Source organism: Neofelis nebulosa, chromosome 7 (assembly GCF_028018385.1).
Source record: "Neofelis nebulosa isolate mNeoNeb1 chromosome 7, mNeoNeb1.pri, whole genome shotgun sequence".
NCBI lineage: Eukaryota > Metazoa > Chordata > Mammalia > Carnivora > Felidae > Neofelis > Neofelis nebulosa.
Window position 1 is genome coordinate 38,866,370 of NC_080788.1, and position 15,719 is coordinate 38,882,088.

The 15,719-nt window shown below is 51.1% G+C and overlaps 1 protein-coding gene across 3 annotated transcripts in view; it reads right to left on the reverse strand.

Annotated features, from left to right (window-relative positions):
• SMAD3 (SMAD family member 3) overlaps positions 1-15,719 on the reverse strand; it is a 120,526-nt gene that overhangs the window by 85,491 nt on the left and 19,316 nt on the right. Inside the window, exon 1 of one of the 3 annotated variants that reach the window (XM_058740642.1) lies at positions 3,295-3,315. The exons of the other annotated variants lie outside the window; for them this stretch is intronic. The gene's annotated coding sequence lies outside the window, so the exon portion shown is untranslated. Of the gene's footprint in view, positions 1-3,294; positions 3,316-15,719 lie in introns of those variants that run through there. 3 annotated transcript variants of the gene reach the window in all.

The window sequence follows — 15,719 nt, forward strand, 5'->3', positions numbered from 1 at the left end:
TCTGAGCGGGTGCTCTCTCTCTCTCTTTCTCTCACGGCATTGCCCCAGGACTCCAATCTGAACGGCACAGTGGGCCTGGGGGTCTGCAGGATTCATCGGGTCAATTGCGCTCCCTCTCAACGCGTGGCCTTCCAGGTGACCCGTGAAAAAACGCAATTACACTGGGAACTTCTGGAGGACAGGGCCGGGCTTCCCCACACCACCTCAGGGCGGGCGCCTCCCAAGCCCATTTGATGGCACAAATAAATGCCCGTGCACTCGAGCCTGGCGGCCCAGGATAGAGGCCCCCTGGAAAGGGGGACAAATGCCACCCCATGACTGCAGACGTAGACCGGTGGGCATCAGTCCTTCAAGGAGTTCTTTTGGCCCCTCCCGCCCTTTGGTTTCTTCAGTCACCTCAGGAAGAGCCTCCGCTAACAAAGCACATTAATGTCCATCACCTCGCTTGGGTGCTCACCCCGACTCCGTGATGTGGGAGAGGCCAGGATATTCTTTCTCTTTTCATTTTTTAAAAAAAATTTTTTAACGTTTTTATTTATTTTCGAGACAGAGAGAGACAAAGCATGAGCAGGGGAGGGGCAGAGAGAGAGGGAGACACAGAATCCAAAGCAGGCTCCAGGCTCTGAGCTGTCAGCACAGGGCTCGACGTGGGGCTCGAACCCACCAACCGTGAGATCATGACCTGAGCCGACGTCAGATGCTTAACCAACTGAGCCACTCAGGCGCCCCCCAGGACATTCTATAGGCCACTTTGCTAGGGTCACATCACCAAAGTTAAGATGCGGCTCTTGTCATTGTTTGTCCATGGATCCTACCATGAGGAAAACTAAATTTCCAAGATTCTGAAACCTTATTTGCTTCCTCCTCAGGATTAAACACACGTTTAAGTCAGCTACTGTTCAGCCTCCTAAATGGCAGTGCCATCATCATCGACACTACGTGGCCACCAACCAGGACAATATGCCAGAGCCCGACCTAACAGGTAAGGCAGGCCGATCCGCTACATAACCAGAAGGGGGGACACCCTTTGCTACATGTGAAACCTTTTCTGACATCCAAGCATTTCAACAGCTCACTGACTTCCATACATAAATATTACTATAAGCTACAGTTTCATTTACCCTGTGCTGGGGCCAAGAGGGTTTGAAAGCAGAGTGCGCACAAATTAGGTACTGGAAAGTTTCTTATTTCCTGTCGTGTCAGATGTTCACAGTCAAAAAGAAGAAGCGGTGTCACATGGTGAGTCTCCCATCGAACACCAAATGCGTGTGTTTACACATAATTAGTTCCTTTTGCCAAATGTCAAAATTGAGTAGCACAACTGGAATTGTTCTAGACACACACATGGGGACACAGCCCAGGTCTTTGGCGGTTTCCACGAAACCGCGCCCGGGGCCTCCTGACAGCTGAACTAATCCAGGTGCTGTCCCCCCACCCCCAGCATAGGACAGGCTCCCCCAGTATCCAAGGAAAGCACAAAACACCAAGTGGAACACAGCTGAACCTCAGTGGCCCCGAACGTACCCCGTGATGTAAAGGGGCCACAAAAACCCACTTTTCCACTACAGTTTTCCTAATGGAAAGTGAGAAGGCTGGGAATCCAAATCCTAAGCCCGGGACCTTGCTCTGTGTCCTGGGGCAAGCCATTAGGCCTTTCTGGGTCGCTGGTTCCTCATAAAGGTAGAGGCTGAATCAGAAAGCCCCAATCGGGCTTCGGCTCCCGTGTCCACAAATGACCCCTTCCCTTTCTCGCTCACCCAACACACAAGCACAGGAGAACCCAAGCTGGTGAGAGGGGACACCAGGAGAGGAACACACTTTTAAACACTGCATGTCGTGATTCAACGCACCTAACAAAGAGATGCCATTTTAAGGCGTCCAATTCAGCGGCCATTCAGTTCGTGCAGTGTCTGCAACGATGACGTTTATCTAGTTCCGGAACATTTTCATCACCCCGAAAAGGAAACCCTGCACCCACGACACAGTCACTCCCCATTTCCCCTCCTCGACCTCTGGCAGCCATTCATCAGCCTTCTAGCTCTACGGGGTGTGCCGACTCCGGATATTTCACCTAAATGGAACCCTACGGCAGGCAGCCTGCCTTGCGGGCCTGGCTTCTTCCACTTCCACTCCGGGTCATGTTCTCAAGGTTTCATCACCTGCGTCGTGGCACGTGCTTCCTTTCTCAGCTGAAAAAAATATCTCATTGTATAGAGGAATAGGCCTCTGAACTACCCAAATCCTTCACCGACTTCGGTACTAATTGGGAGCAATCATTAAATGAGATAATGTACGGGACGTCGTGGGAACACAGGGAGCGCTCAGCGAGCGTTAGCTTCGTCATCCTCGTCTTCACCACCCCAACAAAAACTCCTCTAGCACGCCTCACCGGTAGCGCGTCACCTCCTCTGGCTCGGGACTCACCGGCCTGGGTGCGCCCCCCACCCCCGACCCCCCCGAGGCCACCCCCAGGTCCCAACTTCTCGGAGTAGGTGAATCCCAACATTCGGCACACGCGCCGGATCCTTCCCCGGTTCTCCCGCCTGCGGGAACCCCTTCTGAGCACGCGAGGAGGAAGCAGGGACAACCGGAAGCGAGCAACACCAGCGGGCCTCCTCTTTGGTGCAGTCTTGCCACGGGAAGTCGACCAAGCTAGCAAAGTGTCGGGGAGGTAGCGTTAATTCTTCTTTGCTCCAAATGGCCACCCCTGCCCCGTCACGTGATGGGTTTCCCATCACGCCCAAGACCTCATTCAGGGGACACACTCAACGTTCGGCAACGGATGTTTGCTTCCCCCTCCACGTGAGGGGCCCGTTGGGCCCCGGGGACAGAAAGGCCGGGGTCCGCAGTTCACGTTCCAGCCCCGAGCCCTGGGACACCAAAAGCCACCTGTGAGGGTCCGTCTGTTCTCCGGGAAAACACGGAAGGCGCGCCTGCTTTCCCGAAGGCCGGCGCGAGAATCCACGGTGCCGCGGAGATGTGCCATATCATTACCCAGGACTACCGTGTCCGCATTTGCGAAGCGTTTCGACCCACCGACCCGTCTTTACGGGTAGCGCGAACCTCCCCACTGGTCCCCTCACACACCAAGATGCTCTCCCCACCGGGTGAGCCTCCACGGCCCCGCCCCCACCCCAGTCTCCATCCGGGTCTCCTCCCACACCGAGATCATCTCCCCTCCTGCTGAGAGCCTCCACGGCCCCGCCCCCTAGTCTCCATCCGGGCCTCCCCGCTGAGCCCCATAGGTCCCCAGAGCCCCACTGGGGTGTGTGGGACCCGGATGCCCACTTTCACCTGCCTTCCGGGGACCGCGGAGGCCTCCGCAACCAAAGCAATCGCTCCCCAAGTGCTCTGTGGCCAGCTCTCTCCCAGCTCCCAAAGCTTGTTTTCTTTAATTAGCTCGCTGTGGCAGGAGAAAAACGCGGCCCCACCCTCGAAATGAGCAGATCTGGGCCTCAAATGTACTCTGTGGTTTGCCTCTGTGCTGCCAAGCTGTTAGCCAGGGAGTAACTAGCTACCGGGGCTCGGGAGGCAAGGGGTGGTAAGAAACCCCCGCTACAGTAAGACAGGCCTTTCTCTTCCCAACATCTGACATCTGTCAGCCACAAGGCTGGGTTGTGCCCCTTCCTGAGTCCCTGAAACCCGCGATTGTGGTCTCAGTCAGGGGACAATTCCAAATTCCGCGGCTTTTCTTTCTCTCTTTCCCTCCCTGTCCCCTTTTCCTTCTTTTAGAACCTGCTCGTGGGGGCAGTTCATGCTACATCCAAGTCTGTTCCTCTCATCTCGCAGATGAAGAACTGAGGCCCAAGCAAAGCAACGGCTTCTCCGTTGCTTCTGGCCAGAGCGCGCACGATTTAAATCAACAGAGGATTCCCCATAGAGCTCTTCCTAACACGGCATCTTGAATTTAAGCTTATGAAAGCCCTCTGCCTGTGTGCCCTCCACTGGGCCTCATGCTGTAGGGCAGGCAGTCCATTTTACAGATGAGTATAACAAGGCCTGGTGGAGAAGGGACTGTTGTCACTTGTCTCATGATTAAGGGGGAAAGGGGAGGACCCAGATCAAACTCCAAACACTCTAATTCTCCCCTCATGCCAGTAACTTCTAAATCACACAGTTGGAAGAGCTGCCTAGAAGTCTGAGGCAAAGTTTCCATAAGCATCTGTACTCATAGAATCTTTAAGTTAGACCTCAAATGCTGGGGTCCCCGGAAACTACTACTTTGATACTAGCACTTCTAGGGATGGTTTCTTCCTCCTTCACCATCATGACCATTGCAACCATTTATTTGACATTATGTGCCAGACACAATGTTAACTCCCTCCCCTGCACTCTTCTAATACCCTAGGAGGTGGTTACCATTATGCCCATTTTATAGATGGGGAAACCAAGGCTTGAACAGCCTGCCCAAGATCCAATAACTACTAAAGAAGTGAAGACAAGATTTGACCCAAGAATCCAGCCTCCAAGAGGCTCACACTCTTACAACTACAATACAACGGAGAATCACCTGGTGAAGAAACAGATCCAGGAAGACATGACCTGCCCAAGGAGACCAAGCCAGAGCTGGATTCTACCAGAAGCCTCTCTCAGCCCACTTCTTGTTCATGCCTCTAACACCTAGCAGCTCAAAATTTCCCAAGAGTGAATGCCCAGTAGGCCCCAAAGTACCACCAACAGGACTGTGCATGTAGCCTCTGAAATTCCTCAACTGTGGTCCCTATCAACAGACCCACCAAAACCTGAACAGCCTAGAATCTTCAGAGCAAGTGTCAATGCTCACTTGTCTGTATGTTGTTTCTTGGCTCTGTGACCCAGAAGATAGTATGATAAGACCAAAGATCTAGCAAAGGGCCTGCGTGTGCAAGACGAGCTTGAGACCACCAGCCCCAGGATGCCAGCCAGAGTGGGTTACAGAATATGTGGGGCCCAGGGCAAAATAAAAATGTGGAGCCCCTTGGACAAAAAGCAAGGAAAAGATACCAATAATGGTATCAAAACGGAAAACTTTTTCTTTTCCTTCCAGAACCTCTGCCCTAACAAATGCTTGTTAGGGCATTTTTCAAATTTGCTATTTAATATCCTTCTAAAAAAAAGTTAAAGTTTAAATTATTAGCATGAGTTTTACCACTCATGTTTATGCTATGCAATGCAGTTTTAAATACAAACATAAGAAAGAGCATTTTAACTAAGGTGTGAAATCACTGAACTTACACAATCTGTATTTCATGGCTTGGACACACAGATACACTGTGACTTTACCAGAACAATGGCAACACTGCATAAAACTAACTCAACTGTTTTTACTTCTTGATATGTACACATCCTACCAACACTCTACCTTCCGCTTACCGATGAGTAAGGAAGGGCTGAAAGGAATGGCCACTGTGGGCTGGTGGCCTTAGCTTTCTTTTTCTTTCTATGTCATCATTTTCAGTGTGAGTGGTTGGCTGATATGGGGAAGTAACACAAGTAAGAAGGTGGAAGATAGGATTTCTTGGTCGTTGATGTTTCTTAGGATGACATGGCCTTCTCTCTGTATCTAAACAAGTTCTGGTTCAAAGGGAAAACATCGGGCCTGTCAGGGCAGAAAGCAACAATGGGGCGACTGGGTGGCTCAGTTGGTTAAGCGTCCAACTCGGTTTTGGCTCAGGTCATCGTCTCACAGTTCGTGGGTTCAAGCATCACATCAGGCTCTGTGCTGACAGTGTAGAGCCTGCTTGGGATTCTCTTTCTCTCTGCCCCTCCCCTGCTTGTGCTTGCTCTCAAAAAATAATCTTGAAAAGAAAAAAAGAGAAAAGAAACAACGTGCATGCATCGCTCTTCTACTCAAGCTCATGCTCCACCATCTCATTGGACTTCACTTACAAGACCCTAGCTCAGAGAAAAACAAGAATTTAAGATGCTGACAACAGATACTGAACCAAGCACAGGGCCCTCCTGAGCGTGGGACTGTGTGTGACTGCACACTCAGTGTGCCCATGAAGCTGGCCCTGATGCCAGCCACACCTGTGTCAAGGACAGGCTCAAGACACTCCCGCAGCTCTTGGCGGGCTGCTTGGTCTAAAGCCAAATTAGCTCAAGTCCCCACATCCAGAGGCCCTGTGTTGGTTCCGGGCTTCAATGATGAAAGATAAAAGTGGCCTGGGTTAAAATGTTCATCTACCTCAGTACGCGATGAGCTGAGAAACTTCACGGGCAGCTTTTCACCTTTCTGGGGCTGCCACGCTGTGTGGCAGCTCCTTTGTCAACATGGCATAGCACATTGGGTGAACAACCAGCCACGTTTTTATCCGGTCAACACCAAAGGAAGGAAAGAAGAGACCATTTACCAGCTCTTAGCAAGGTGACAAATGCTGAGCTAAGCTTTGTACCTGCATTAACTCAAGCTCCTAACAACCCTGAGAGACAGGTATCATTATCACCCTTTTACTGCTGGAAAAACTGAAACTCAAAGAAGAGAGGGGACTTGCCTAAGACCTGTCATCCACTCGGCTCAGGCTGACCTTTCTGGACCTGTCACCACCCCACTGAGGTTCCTTGTGATATTGTGATTTATAACATATATTTGGTCTTTGTCCACCATTCCTGGCACAGAGCTCCTGAAATCCTTATAATTTCCTAGAGGAGAGCCATAAGGGCATCTTTTGTTATAATTTCTGAAACAGTTCCAGAGCAGTGAAGGTGACAGGAGTATCTTTTGTTACTCATAATGAGCCCCTTTCAACCACAACTGGGTTTCTGTAAGTGAGGGGACTTAAGTTCCTAAGGAGGGACACCTGGGTACCAGGGAAACCAACCATGTGATTAGAAGGTTGGAACTTTCAGCCACAGCTCCCCACCTCCACCCCCACCTCTGGGAACAGGAGAAGGGCTGAAGATGGAGTTCAATCACTGATGGCCAATGACTTAATCCATCGTGCCTAAATAACGACGTCAACACAACATCCCGAACGGATGGGGTTCAGCGAGCACTGACAAAACACGCAGGCTCAGAGCCCCCTCCCACATATCTTGCCCTGGGCATCTCTTCCATCTGGCTGTTCCTGACTTGTATCCTTTTATAAACCAGTAAGATGTTTTCCTGAGTTTTCTGAGTCACTCTGGCAAATTAATTGAACCCCTGATCAATAGCCCATAGATTGTAACAGGACTCAGACGGGCATCTGAATGGCGGGGTGGGGGTGGGGGCACTCTTTTGGGACTGAGCTGTTCACCGGCAGCACCTGATGCTATCCCCCAGGTAGACAGTGTCTGGATAGAATTAAACTGCAGGGAAGACATTCAGCCGGTTCCCAACGAATCTGAGGATTGCTCAGTGTGGGGAAATTGCGTGTGCGGGCACACACGGGAACCAGAAGCATCACGAGTGAAGTATGCTGTGAGAGTCGAAGGGACACACAGAAGAGTTTTTGAAACACCGTCCCCCAACCCCCCGCCCCCAACGCAGCCCTGTCAGCTACCCAGAGGTTCGCAGAAGTGGCTTAAAACTCAAGTGCATTTAAGTCCAGGAAAGGAAAGAAAAAAGAAAACAACTCTGATTCCAACAAGCTCTGGTATATCAAGTCAGCAGCCGCCTGCCAAGGGTTTAAATAAAGAATTAACACAAAGGCTTCTTCGAGACACCTGTTCGGCGTAGGTGGCCACATCCTTACCTACGTTAGCACAGGCCCCATGTGCCTTCCCTAAGTGCCTGTAAAGCAGATCTCAGGTAATTATGATTCTCAGAACGTCCCTGGCTACATTAGAAATAACGTATACTTATTGAGTTAAAAAGCTCAGGTCCGGCCTCCACCACAGTTATTTACAGTCATTAAGACCTGCCCCAGCAGGCCCAGAGTTCCATGTTATCACGCCCCACCCTGCCCTGCCGCAGCCTTCTCCGCAGGGTAGCAATTTTGAGCAGGGCTTGAACAGTAAGATTGTTTTGTGCTGAGTCTACCTTAGAGGGCAGCCAGGTAAATGCCCTCTGTCCTGCCCTGGGAGGGGGGAGGGGTAGCCGCCGAGTGGGATGATGGCACCTGCTCACCCCGCAAATGCAGGCTGAATGGGAGCAACCTAGGCTCTCCTCCCAGGGGCTTCACTTCCCATCTCGAGGTCACTTCCAGTTTTGCAGTCCACACCGTAGGTGAACATTTGTTGCCTGGAGGGTGGCACATCTTCTGACCTGCCCAGGGCTCAGGCTGACTTTGCTGGGCCCTTCATAGCGAGGACCACCCCCCACCCCCACGCCAGCCACTCTGTCCTCCTGCCCGCCTGGAGGGCCTCCCACAGAATGAGTAGGAAAGGGTTTGGAAACGTGCTGGCCACGCCCAGCTCTTGGAAGCACACTGGTGTCACGCAAAGAGCCCTGGACGGGAAACCACATGATCTGGGCTCAAATTTCTTGCCTTTTTAAACCTCAGGTAAATCATTTGAGGCCTCTGAGCCTTAGCTTCCTTCGCCATTAAATGAGGAAGGCACTGGGGCGCCTGGGTGGCTCAGTCGGTTAAGCGGCCGACTTCGGCTGAGGTCATGATCTCACAGTCCGTGAGTTCGAGCCCCGCGTCGGGCTCTGTGCTGACAGCTCAGAGCCTGGAGCCTGTTTCAGTCTGTGTCTCCCTCTCTCTCTCTGCCCCTCCCCCGTTCATGCTCTGTCTCTCCCTGTCTCAAAAATAAATAAAATGTTAAAAAAAAAAAAAATTAAAAAAAAAAAAATGAGGAAGGCACCAAAACCCGCCTGTGGGATCGTGGCTGGTCCCCCTGCAGGTCCAAGAGGCTTCTCTTGGGTGCTACCAGAGGCAGGAAGCTGGACAGGTCTGGCTGCCTTAGCTTCTTCCAGGTAACCAGCCTCCCAACCAGCTCCAACTGGCTTGTCTATTCCACCCACACACACACAGTACTTGTGGACCCAATGGATCACCATACATCAGCAGGAGCTCTCACCCTGTTCCTCTTTCCCTTCTTAGCAGTAGCAATTCCATGGATGGCTTTGAGGCAGAGTGGGCCTCTGTCTGACCCCTCACGGGTCCACTCACATCCTTCTGCTTAAGCTATCTGAGTTTGGTTACTTCTCATGAGACTCCCTACTTGGTAGGGTTAGGGGAGGAGTACAAGAGAAAGATATGAGGAAGACCCCGGGTCTCATGCCTGCCTACAGGTCACTACAGGGCGATGGGGTGCCCAGATGCCCGCTCTCACTGACAAACTCAGATTTAGCACTTCCGGCATCAGGACTAGAAGGGGAGGAGACCCTGGAGGCTCTCCATGCATAGGGCCCGCTAAGGTTCAAGGCGGACTTCATGTCCGTTGGCCCACCTGGTCTACACCATGGTCATCCAGAGAGGCAAGGTAGAGGTTTTACAGATAAGAAAGGTTAAGTGATCTGCCCAGGAACACACAGCCAGCACAGAAAGCCAGGAGTCCTGGTCTGTGGTCTTCCCAATCCACCCAGTGGCTAGACAAGAGTGACAAGAAGTGGTAAGCACAGGGTCAGGTTAGAACACATAAAAATGGGGTGGGGGAGGGAAGCTTGACTCCAAACATGCAAGTCTCAGTCTAAGATGCCTATGGACTTAAAGCTTGCTCATCAGCTTCCTAAGGGCTTATCACGGACTTTCAGACCACACACCTCAAGTACTGGTACCAGGGCCAATTTTCTATGGTGCAGAAGCTGGAGGCTATTGCCACACTTCCTCCTGCAAAGCTCCAGAAGACCCAACCTATAGGGAACATCATGCCCGTTATTTCATTTAATTCTCACACCACTACTATGGTTTGATATTTTTAGCTGTTGAACAAAAGAGGAAAGAGCCACAAGGAGGTTAAGGGCAAGGGTGAGGCTTGACCCCAGAAGTACACAGCTTTGGAGTCTTGTGCCTTTTCTGCTACACCACATTGCTCTGGATAAAGAGATCCGACCACCAGCACCCTCAGCACCCTGTCCCCACTTTCAACGAGGTGTGGTACCACCTGTGACAGTGGTTCTCAAGCTAATAATGGGCATCAGCATCCCCCTGAGGGCTTTTAAAGCACAGATTTCTGGGCCCACCCACAGAGTTTCTGATTCAGGAGGTCTGGGGTGGGGCCCGAGATCGCAAGATTTCTAGCAAGCTGCCTGGTGATGCGGATACTGGTCGGGGCCCACAGTTTGAGAACTGCTGATCTATCATGATTTTAAACATTAACTCAACAGCCGGGGAATGGGTAGGCTAACAATGGTACATCCACTTGAGTTAACATGCATAATCATGAAAACCATGTGAAAACATGGGAAAAGGCTTCTGACCGTATTAAATTAGAAGAGGCGGCTTGTACCCAGGGCTGGTCTGGATCCTGTCCGCCCTTTGATCCATTTCTCATCCTCTGGTATTCTGCTCGGTATCCTCCAGGGCTGACCCCTGAAGTTCCAGGCCCCACATCAGGGGCACTGGTTAGGGTCTGGACAACAGCAGGAACTCGGGAGACTGGAGGACGGGAGGAGGGGAGAGGCCAGGACATTTCTCCCCTCTTCCCCCATCTGGGGCAGGCACTTCCAGAGGCGGCTACATCTGCTCTAGGTAAGCCACCAGTGACCCTGACCCTGGGCTTTGAGAACACTACCTTCTCCCTTTGTCCCTCCAGCCTACAGGTGGCAGTGGCTTCCTGCCACTAGGCTCTGGGTCATCTCCCCTTCCCATGTTTGGCTTCTCGGCTCCTTTCTCGCCTATGTAACCAAGGCCCCATATTAAATTCCCTGTGGTAAATACTGGATGGAATTCTGCTTTCCTGGTTTGACAGACTGATACATTCTGATGACAGCCACCTACAAACACTTCTACAAATGGCTAGAAAATATGAAAAAATGAAGAATATGAAAGGGTTTTCCCCCCCAAAATATTAGCAGAGTGTTGGTCATTTATTATTAATATATAAAGCTGGTACCAAGCATATAATTTAAGAGAAAACCAGGTGAGTCTTAAGGAGGAAAAAGTGGGGAGCTATGCATCCATGACAAACAAATCTAAGGAAACCGATCCCTGTACTTTCATGTATAAAAACACCTTAATTTAGGGGCGCCTGGATGGCTCAGTCGGTTGAGCGTCCAACTTCAGCTCAGGTCATGATCTCACAGTCTGTGAGTTCGAGCCCCGCATCGGGCTCTGTGCTGATGGCTCAGAGCCTGGAGCCTGCTTCCGATTCTGTCTCCCTCTCTCTCTGCCCCTTCTCTGCTCATGCTCTGTCTCTCTCTGTCTCAAAAATAAATAAAAAACAATAAGAAAAAAAAAATTAAAAAAAAAAAAACAAAACCTTAATTTGGAGAAACCACAGCCACAGCCACGATGAAACCAGCAGTTCCTCCCTGAAAGTGCTGGTGTTTATCTGGAGGTAAATAATTGACTCGCTGGTTGAAGAGGTCACATACCGTAGCACCACGACACTGATCACCAGCCTCTGTGCCAAGACAGGTCCCTGGGTAACACCTCAAAACACATTCAGTCCTTGTCACCGTGGGGGCAGCTCCCATCCCAGGTCAGGCTCTGGCCTGGAACCCACTGGGAAATCCCTTCAGAGGAGACGGGGGCCCCTACGGAGACCAATAGGGGAACAGGACTAATAAAGGAGGAGGTTCAAAACAGTAAGGGGATGCTCCTCAGCCACATCCACCTAGAAGCATGGCAGCAATGTGTGTGTGCACCTGGGGTACTTGGGAGGTGATGGGGAATCTGATTTTTACACCACGTTGGGGTTGTTTTGCTCCCAAGAGGGAGAGGAAAATCAAAAGCAACAGACCCCATGAAACCAGATGACAACAATACAAGAAACCATGCTGGATTCCTGCACTGGAACAAACAGTCTCCCTCACTGAGCCCAAGACTGAACACTGCAGCAGAAACTCAAACGCTCAAGTGGGGAAACAGGGTCTTGGCCTTGGATGAAGCACAGTTTCTTGGTCTGTTTATAATATTTTAGCCTAACAACACTGCACAAAATGGACCAGAGGCTTACCAGTATAAAGAGCTACTTCCAACCCCAAGCCAAAGAGGATTTAAAGCCCTAGAGAACTGGGGTGGGGAATGCAGTAGAGAGGAGCATCGAGGGCTTTAAAGAAACCTAAGTCTACTCCAAAGCCCTGAGCGGAGCATCTCAGAGTCTCAACCGTGCTTCCCATCCTGCACACGTGGAAAACTGGGATTCGGTGGACAATGGTTCACATCAGACAAGTATAAGAAAGTGCCCCCATCTCTCACCCATGCTCCTCTCCCCCAAGAAGGTGACCTCAGAGGCCTCGCACGTTCTTTCACGGGTGTTAACAGACTGTACCTCAGAAGACAACTAACTTACTCAGGGAGATGGCTACTCGCCAGGGTGTAAACTATTAAGGAAAACTACCCCCCAGATTCATGCAAAACACAAGGGAGCAAACAAACAAAACACCCGGGTCTAGGATCACGAAATCTGGTCCTAGCTGTGGCTTTGTCACTAATGGACTCTGATCCTGGGCCAGTCATCACACCATTCAGGGCCTCAGTTTCCCCATCTGTCAATGAGGACCTGTCAAGTCACTTCTGACCAGGGGAATAACTGCCATATGACCCATAGTATGGCAGAGATGAAGTTTTTGGGTTTTTTTTTTTAAATATTTGTTTATTGAGAGAGAGAGAGAAAGAGAGAGAGAGAGAGAGAGAGAGAGAGAGAGAGAGAGAGAGAGAGAGAGAGAGAGAGAGAAGAGAGAATGAGAATGAATATCCCAAACAGGCCCTATGCTGTCAGCACAAAGCCCGATGTGGGGCTCCATCTCATGAACCGGAAGATCAGGACCTGAAATCAAGAGTCAGACACTTAACCGACTGACCCACCCAGATGCCCCAGGTACGCAAGCTTCTGAAGGACATATAGAGTATCCCCAAGTTGAGGTTCAAGGTGTTGAAGTGACTGTCCTAAAAACCCACAGCTACGAAGTAGAAGAGTTGGGATTTTCAACCCATCTGTCAGACTCCAGAGCCCGTGATCTTCCTGCCACCCCAGGAGAGGCGCCATGATTCAAACTGCCATATTCCTGGACATGCCTTGTCAAAGTTCACCTCCTGGAACAGGAATGCCCTGCCCTGGGCAGGGTGAACCCCGATTCCACCTGCGTCCACGCAGCCTGTCACCACTCCTTCAGGGGCCCTTCACTTGACCTGGGTGTGCCTCTTCCTCACACTCGGGTCTAGGCTCCCACGCAGGGCAGGGCATATGTGGGCAGGCCCTCTCAGAGAACTCTCAGGAACCAGAACCCTGCACGGCTTCTGAGGCATGAAAAGCAAAACCCAGGGCCTCCAATCTCTAGTTACATACCACCCACTCGACTCTCGCTTCCCCCTCCATGGCATTCAGCCGGTGCCAACCACTTACCACACCAGGCCACTTGCTGGCTGGTGCCCCGGGCCGAGTCACTTAGCACCTCCGGGTCTCCATTTGCTCATCTACACCAGCATTGACTTTCTAGGACTGTCACGGAGGTGAAATGAAATCATGTGCGTGACCATGCCTCGCACACTGTAACGTAGTGTACATAGGACAGGTCGTGGTGGTGGTTTCCCCTTCCTAGGGGCAGCAGCTGGAAAAGAATCCATTATCTTGTGCGGGATCTACTGAGAACACATACATGTGCCTTTATCGTTGAGGCGACAGAGTGCAAAGAGCTACTCTGCCAAAGATGAGAGGAATAGCCTCAGTCCCTGCTCGTCCACTAACCAAGAAATTGTCCCTGGTCACCTACAAAATAGGGATAAGGCCACCTGCCCTGTCTCCACCCCAGGCTGCTTCCAGAAGGAACAATGGGAAGTTGCCCGGCAAGCTATAAAAGTATGCTGTCAGCCCACCATAAGGTTGACAATGAGGAATGTCACAGGCAGAAGAAAACTTGGCTAGTTTTCCTGCTATTCAAAACCACCAAGAAGCTCCGAGGGAAAAGAAAATGGCAAAAGGATTATTTATTGGGGGGGGGGGGGCAACCCAGCAAGCAATGATCATCCAGAAGAGAGCGGAGAGGAGGGGAGGGGGCAAGGTCAGATTGTTGGGGCAGCTCTCATCCCTCCGGGATCTTCTAGTGGCCTGGCTTCTTCACAACTACAACCCAGGGGGCACCTGGGTGGCTTGGCCAGCTAAGCGTCTGACTTCAGCTCACGATCTCAAGGTTCATGAGCTGGAGCCCCACATCAGGGTCTGTGCTGGCAGCTCAGAGACTGGAGCCTACTTCAGATTCTGGTCTCCCTCTCTCTTGGCCCCTCCCCCACTTGCACTCTGTCAAAAATAAAACATTAAAAAAAAAAAAAAAAACTACAGGCAAAAGCAGCCACCTCCCCCACAGCCAAGAAAAAAAAAAAAAAAAAAAAAGCCCACCTTGCACAAGAAAATTGTTGGGTGCACTCACACCCAGCACTGCTCGCTTTAATTCAAATGCTTTATTTGGGGTCTCCTGGGAACTGTGCAGGTCAGGTGCTGAGGGTCCCCAGGGAAGGGCCCTCCCTTCTCGGTTCCCTGGGCTCTCTTCATCCAGAGCAAGGTGGCGCTGACAAAGGCCTGAGGTCAGCCCTGGCCACGCCACCTGCTCACAGGTGCAGAATGTCACAGAAGCTGCTCCCTCCGTTGGGGTGGGGGTGGGGGGGGAGAACTTTTGAAATGGTCTTCCCAGCAGCACCGAACAGAAAGTGGTATGAAAAGGCAGCAAAATACCACCATGTCTCCTCGGCCGCTTCTGCTACCACACAGCCGTGGCCAGCTCTGCTGTTTTGGGGGGGGGGGGGGGGGGGAGGTTTCTCCTCTGCTTCTCCTGCCCCCCTTCCTCTCTTCCCCGTGCTTCCTCAGCCGACAACAACGCTGCGCCCCACCGAATCTCCCGGGAGAGGCGGTTTCCACTCCGCAGCCGCTGAACCTCGTGTGTGTCCAGCCAAGGGTTAGTTCCAGGCTTGGGGCTCTGCAAGCTTCTCATTTCCAGAGCAGAGGCATCCCCATGGGCAAATGGGGGAACAGAGGGAAAAAAAACAAAAAACAAAGAACAAAAAACAACCAACCCCAGCCCAGAAGTACACACAGAGGATTCTTCCTGCAATAAAGGTGGTAATGGGGGAATAAATGCATAAATGTATATCCCCACCCCCTCCCAGGCTCAAGGTTTCTATTTTTATTCCAGATGAGCTCGAGTAATCACATCTGAGCTGCCAGTCAGCTGGTAAGAGTGACTCTAAGAACTCTGACCTAAACCATGGCTTCCAAAGGGCCTGGCCCGTTCTGCCTGTTTCAGGCTGCCCTCACGGCCAAACAATTTCAAAGCACAGAGACCATAAACACAAAATTAAAAGGTGAAGTAACGAGGGAGGGAGATGTTTACTGGAAACTTAAATTCTGCTGCCCAGAAAATATAGGTCTTTTTTTAAACACACACACACACACACACACAAACACACACATATATAATGCCTCCGCCACCCACCTTAAGAAATATGTACTTTGCTCTATATATAACTTTCTTATCTGCCCCCGATTACACTCAGCTCGTGACCGTGAAAGCCTGGAATAATTACCCACAGAGAAATAACAGCCTTGGCCACGGCCAGGGCTTAACAAAGCCAGTCCTGCGTTTACTGACAATCACACAATTCGCTCCCAGGACAAACTTGAGTTTCCTGATGCACAAATAATCATTCCCATCCACACCCGAAATGCAGCCACCACTGAGAGGGTGCCAGGGGGCTGCTGGAACCAAGAACAATCCT